Genomic DNA, 6,031 nt, shown 5'->3' on the forward strand with positions numbered 1-6,031 from the left:
AGCGAGATTGAGATGGTTTGGACATGTGTGTAGGAGAGATGAGAGTTACATTGAGAGAAGGATGCTGAGGATGGAGCTGCCAGCCAAGAGGAAAAGAGGAAGGCCAAAGAGAAGGTTTATGGATGTGGTGAGGGAGGACATGCAGGCGGTTGGTGTAAGGGAGGAAGATGCTCAGAACAGAAGGTGTTGGAGGCAGATGATCCGCTGTGGCGACCCCTAACGGGAGCAGCCGAAAGGAAGAGAAAAAGAAGACAGCCGCATACGGGAGGTGGAGAGACGAAGCAAGTCAGTGAGGTTAAAGCCGTTTTAAAAACTCTAAAGCTCTTCTTAGTTTGTCCTTAAAGTCTTTCAGCTTTTCTTATGCTTCTTCCCTCAGATTCTTGATCATGTAATGGGCTCATGTAATGTCACTGATAAGACAAAATGGTATAAAGAAGTGATTAATAAGTAATTTAAGAAGTACATGCATTATGAGATGTAATCTTTTATGGAGATTGTATTAGCACTCCCCTCATTTTTACAGCTTACCTCCAGTCCACTCTAGTCCACATGTATACAATTCCTTGGCTTTGTTAAGGGGAGCAGAGTGTACAGCTGCAAGGGCGTGGACTGTTGCCTGTGTCATGAAGTGATTAAAGCCACACGTTTAACAATTATAGTAAAATTTTGAAATCTAAGAAGGTTGTGCCATGTTGCAGGTGACAACTAGGCAAGACCTGATATGAGCAAATGGCATTATGTCATTTGCAAATTGTTAAGACTGTACTGACCATGAGTTAAAGTGTGACATATTTAATAATATATATATAATATTCATCACTAAGCATTTCTCCCAATAAAATCCATTAACAAGCCACTCGTCAGTCTGCATTGGTGCTGAGCTTCTTGAGTTTTGCCCTTAAATTTAATTATAGAGTGCTTAAACATGTTTCAATGAATAGGTGGGATTAAGTACTCTGAATAAGTAATTTTCTTTCCTTGATCATTTGCACTTCCTTATCGACCACAAGCCTCCTGAAAGATGTGTTTTCACCAGAGATCCAGGCTGGACTTCCATCCATTTATTACAATAGACCTCTGGTAGCCCTGCAAATGAGCCATAAGGCCAAGTTTCCCAACCTCCCGCCCTGTGACAAAATGGACACTGGAAAGTGTCCAAGTCCTATCTTTTGAGCTCCATCTGGGAATGTTGTCTTGTTGGTCTATAGGAAAATAAAATATAATTACAATTTTGGTGAACTTGATATTGGAAATACTGCACTATAACTTATTATTAACTAATACTTCCTAATACCTCAAACTCCTAAAACTGCAGCCTTCCAACAGGCTCACAGCATGGACATTACAACACAGATTCTGACATTTCACTGCATATATGTATGGAAGTATGTATATCTATGTGACGAATAAACCTCTTGAATCTTGACAATGTTTTAAATAAATATTCAAGATTATTCAAGATCATTCAAGTCACATACACGATCATACATAAATGCAGTGAAATGTCATTGCGACGCACCCGGAGATTGTGCACAATTAGTACTGACTGACACAATAGCTAACTAATTACTAACTAACTAAACTAACTGAACTAACTGATTCCTAAAACCTAATGCAGTTAGTAAATAGAATAAAATAACAGTAAAAAAGGTGATGTACTAAGTGGGAAATGTCTAGTCTAAAAGGAATACTCTATTATGTATATGAAATAGACTATTATGGTAAATACAGATATGTGCAGTAAAGTGGCATGTGAACTTGAATAAAGTCAGTTAGTGTGTATGGAGATATACAGTACAGTTTAAAACAGTACAGCACAGCAGTACAGTGCAGTATGCAGTAACCCAGTGCAGTGATACACTAGGCAGTACAGTATGCAACATACAGTGCAGTAAGGCAGTGGGGCCTATGTGTGTGTCTCAGTGGGGGCCCCTGGTGAGTTCAGCATTGACAGTTCTTATGGCTTCCAGGAATAAACTCTGTCTCAGTCTCTTTGTTCTCGCTGTGTGACTGCGGAGGCCCCTGACCGACCGCAGCAGCTGGAACTGTCCGTTGTTGAGGTGGTGAGGATCCTTCATGATCCTGTGGACTCTGCTACTACACCTCCTGGTGTATAAGTCCTGCAGGAAGGGGAGAGTAGTTCCAGTGGTACGTTGGGTTGAACGTCGGCCGAATGTCCTGACCAGTACAGTTCCCAAACCTGGCAGTGATGTTGCCTGTCGGGATGCTGTCCACTGCTCCAGAGTAGAAGGACTTGAGGATCCTCACCGAGATGCTGAATTTCTTCAGTTGCTTGAGGTTGTAAAGATGCTGCCTCACCTTTCTCACCAGAGTGTCTGTATGTATAGTCCACGTTAAGTCCTCCGTGATGTGGACACTCGGGTACTTGAAGGTGCTCACCCCTGTCGACAAAAGTAAATCACAAACGGTGCGTCCTCGGTTGCAATTCTCTCCACAATCAGCTCCTTAGTTTTACCGACGTTCAGGAGGAGGCTGTTTTCCTGATCACCTCCTCGTCGTCAGTGATCAGGCCCACCATGACAGTGTCATCAGCAAACTTGATGGTGTTGGAGCTGGGGGGGGGGGGGGGGGTAGGGGGTGGAGGACGCAGCCCTGGGGGGATCCTGTGTTCAGGGTGGGTGCTGGACATGTGCCTACCCACCCAGGACAGCAGAGTAGCTCCTAGCTCCTGCAGCTTAGAAGAATCTTCTTTACTGATCACACGACACACCACGCCAAATGCTTTAGAACGTGGCCGGTGAAATGTGGCCTCTGGATTTGAGCCATCCTTCCTCCGGGGGCACAGCCAGGAACAGTGGGCAACATTCGAAGACGTGCCCGGGGACCTGGTTCCAAATGTCCATCGCTGGTCAGACGATGATGTGTGCATGTTTTTGGTGGGTGTCTTTACTGATGTTAGATGGAGGAAACCCCATGTGAGCACCTGGAGAACATGCAAACTCCACACAGAAAGGCCCCTAATTGGGAGATAACCCGCCAGAGCACAGGGCCAACAGCGCCCCAGGCGGGAATCGAATCCAGGACCTTCTTGCTGTGAGGCAGCAGTGCAATGCACTGTGTCACTGTGCCACCGTGCCACGTTGACAGCCAGAGCGTGGTGTGCAGTACCTGGAAGACTGTCATCCATGGAACTGTTCGGCTGGTATGCAAACTGAAGCGAGTCAAGGGTGCGTAGGAGAGAGTCGCAGATGCAATCCTTAATCAGCCTCTTGAAGCACTTCATGACCACCGAGATGAGGGCCACAGTAGTCATTCAAGCAGGCTGGAGAGGCGTTCTTTGGCACAGGGATGATGGTGGACCTCTTGAAGCACGACGGGATCACCGACTTAAACAGGGAGATGTTGAATATCCTAGTGAACACCGGGGCTAGCTGGTTAGCACAGGTCTTGAGTACTCGCCAAGATATGCCCTCTGGGCCTGCAGCTTTCCTGGTGCTCATATGCATCAGAGCCCTCCTTATGTCATTCTCAGAAACTGAGAGTGTGCACTCGTGCCCAGAAGTGTAACTCCAATTAGCCGGCGAGCTAGCGGTGTTGTTGCCAGCCTCAAACCGTGCATAAAAGCAGTTAAATTTGTTGGCTAGAAAGGCGTCCCCACTCGTGGCTGGGGAGGGGCTGCTCTTGTAGTTAGTAATAGTCCACAGCCCCTGCGACAAGCGTCTTGTGTCTCGTTGCTCCATCTGTAGCTCCACTGTGTCCCTGTACCTCCATTTAGCGACCTTCACCGCCCTCCGCAGTTTGTAGGACACCGCTTGTTATTGTCCATGTTGCCAGATACAAGGCCATCATACATATGTGCTAGTCACGTTACTGGTGGGCCAACAGCCAAAAAACATTTAAATCATTTGTAATTATTGAATCATTTAAAAGTATTTTTTTCCACCAGAAGGTTTGGCAGCTGGATCTTCATTCTCCGCTGAGCCTGTCGACACTCACCCTCCTCTCCCACTCGTCTTTATCAGCCAGTGGTGGTGTAAAGCAAACAGACGCCTCCTCCGGCTCGGGACCTCGTAGTTTAAATGCTCCAGGCCAGAACCATTCTGTGGGGATTCTGTGTTTTTCTGTCAGCAGTTCAAATTAGAAGATTTTCTAAGTACACACTCATGATGTTGGGTGGTTTTGCATTATGGTAATGTTGTCACTATCGGCAAAACAGCTTTTGGGTTTTATGCCAACAGGATATTGTGACAGTTCCGCCTACCACACGCCACCTGGGTGGCTTTTTCAGGGCCCCCCGACACAGATACACAGGCAGAGATGTTGCAAACACACACCAGTTAATTGTAGAGCGTGTTAAGATGGAACAAGCCTGGAGCGAATGGAATATTGTAATGACAGAGGCTCTCCCTGTGTTTGGGGATGGATGATTTCTCTGTTGCTCGTTGATTGTTCTGATGAGCAACAGTCGTACAGCCACCCTACCCTGATCCTGGGCCCACATAGATCCAAGACAGGTGTGGCTGCTCAAACCACACAACATACCCCCAACACCAAACTGATGTCAGAGAAACATGTGAAGGGTTATTGATACAGAGATTGTTGTTTATTTATTTATTTGAGTTTAATTGTTAATTTTTTTTAATTTTTAGTTTTCAATTCGTTTTCTTTGTTGTGTTTTAGGTGTAATTTATATTGACAAATGCGCTATGCTCTATCTATCTATCTATCTATCTATCTATCTATCTATCTATCTATCTATCTATCTATCTATCTATCTATCTATCTATCTATCTATCTATCTATCGCTACAGCATGGCAACTGAATTTAAATGTGTTTTTGTTTTTTTGCAAAAAAAAATCTCTATTTTTAATCATATTTTTTATTATAAATATTATATCATATTGTATCATATATTATACTATATTATATATCATCTCAGTGAAAATGCATGGCTTTTAAGGTCAACACTAGTTAAAAAAACAAAAACATTAAAAACCACAAAAAAAAAATGAATGTTTGTGTTTGAATTCAGGGAAACGCTATGACCAGCACAGCCGAGCAGGAAGTGGGGTCACGACCCCTGTGTCCCAGTCAGCAAAGTTCTTCCATTCAGCAGAAGAACCCAGGCTAGGTCCACATCATGTCCCAGCCTCAATCCAATGTGTTGGAGAGTTGCTGTTCATTATAAATTAGGGAATAAGTAAAATAGAAGATTGTAAAATAGTTACAATTAGTAAATATATATCTTAACATCACAAATGATTCTTCTGAACAAAAATCACCAGATTTAAAAGAGTATCTTTGTGTGTGAAGCGATGGACGTCTTTCCCAGAGGAGCAAAATTTCAGGTTCAGAAAGTAAATCCTGTTTCCATGTTTTTGCTCCTGCTGTGCAGTGATCCAGCTGATTCCACTCAGTATTTGGACCTCTGGGTTTGGTTAAGTAGTCAAATCCACTTGGTTAACTCAGAATCCCATGTAATCAATATTTTACTGTCTGAACCTGGATTTACCAGGTCATTGCTACTGAGATAAATCTTTCGGCGAAAGTCCTTCATTAGCGAAAACATCATCGAGGACTTGAGGGTCCGATGCCAGGTGAACTTTTGAAAACCTGCAACACAAGTGTGCGTTTACCAGCGCCAAATGTGATGATGACCTGGTGACATGATGGTTCAGCTTCTGCCTTCCAGGTCTGCTGTCAATGGTTCGAGTCCACAGTTTTCCATCCAAGTCCTGTTCCTTTAATCCGATGAGTGGAGGAGACGACCAAGTGTCAAGGGTTCCAGAATTCAAGGGTTTCGCCCAGAGTGAGATTTTGAAAGGTGGCACCCAGCGGGCACGTTTAAAAGCGCCTGGAGGCCAGAGTTGAGCATTTGTGATCCAGCTAGCGGGGCTGAGAGGGATTCAAGCCAGCCAGCCGTAGAGGTGTTCTGGGTTCTTGATCACCGTGTCTCCAGGTGCTTTTAAACGCGCCCTTGGAGTGCCACCATTCAAAAACAGGCTCAGTCGGCATCAAACCCTGAACTCCCAAACAGCTTATCTCTTTGAGCTTAGTCTTACTGAGCAA

This window comes from Zeus faber (genome assembly GCF_960531495.2).
Source record: "Zeus faber genome assembly, chromosome: 1".
NCBI lineage: Eukaryota > Metazoa > Chordata > Actinopteri > Zeiformes > Zeidae > Zeus > Zeus faber.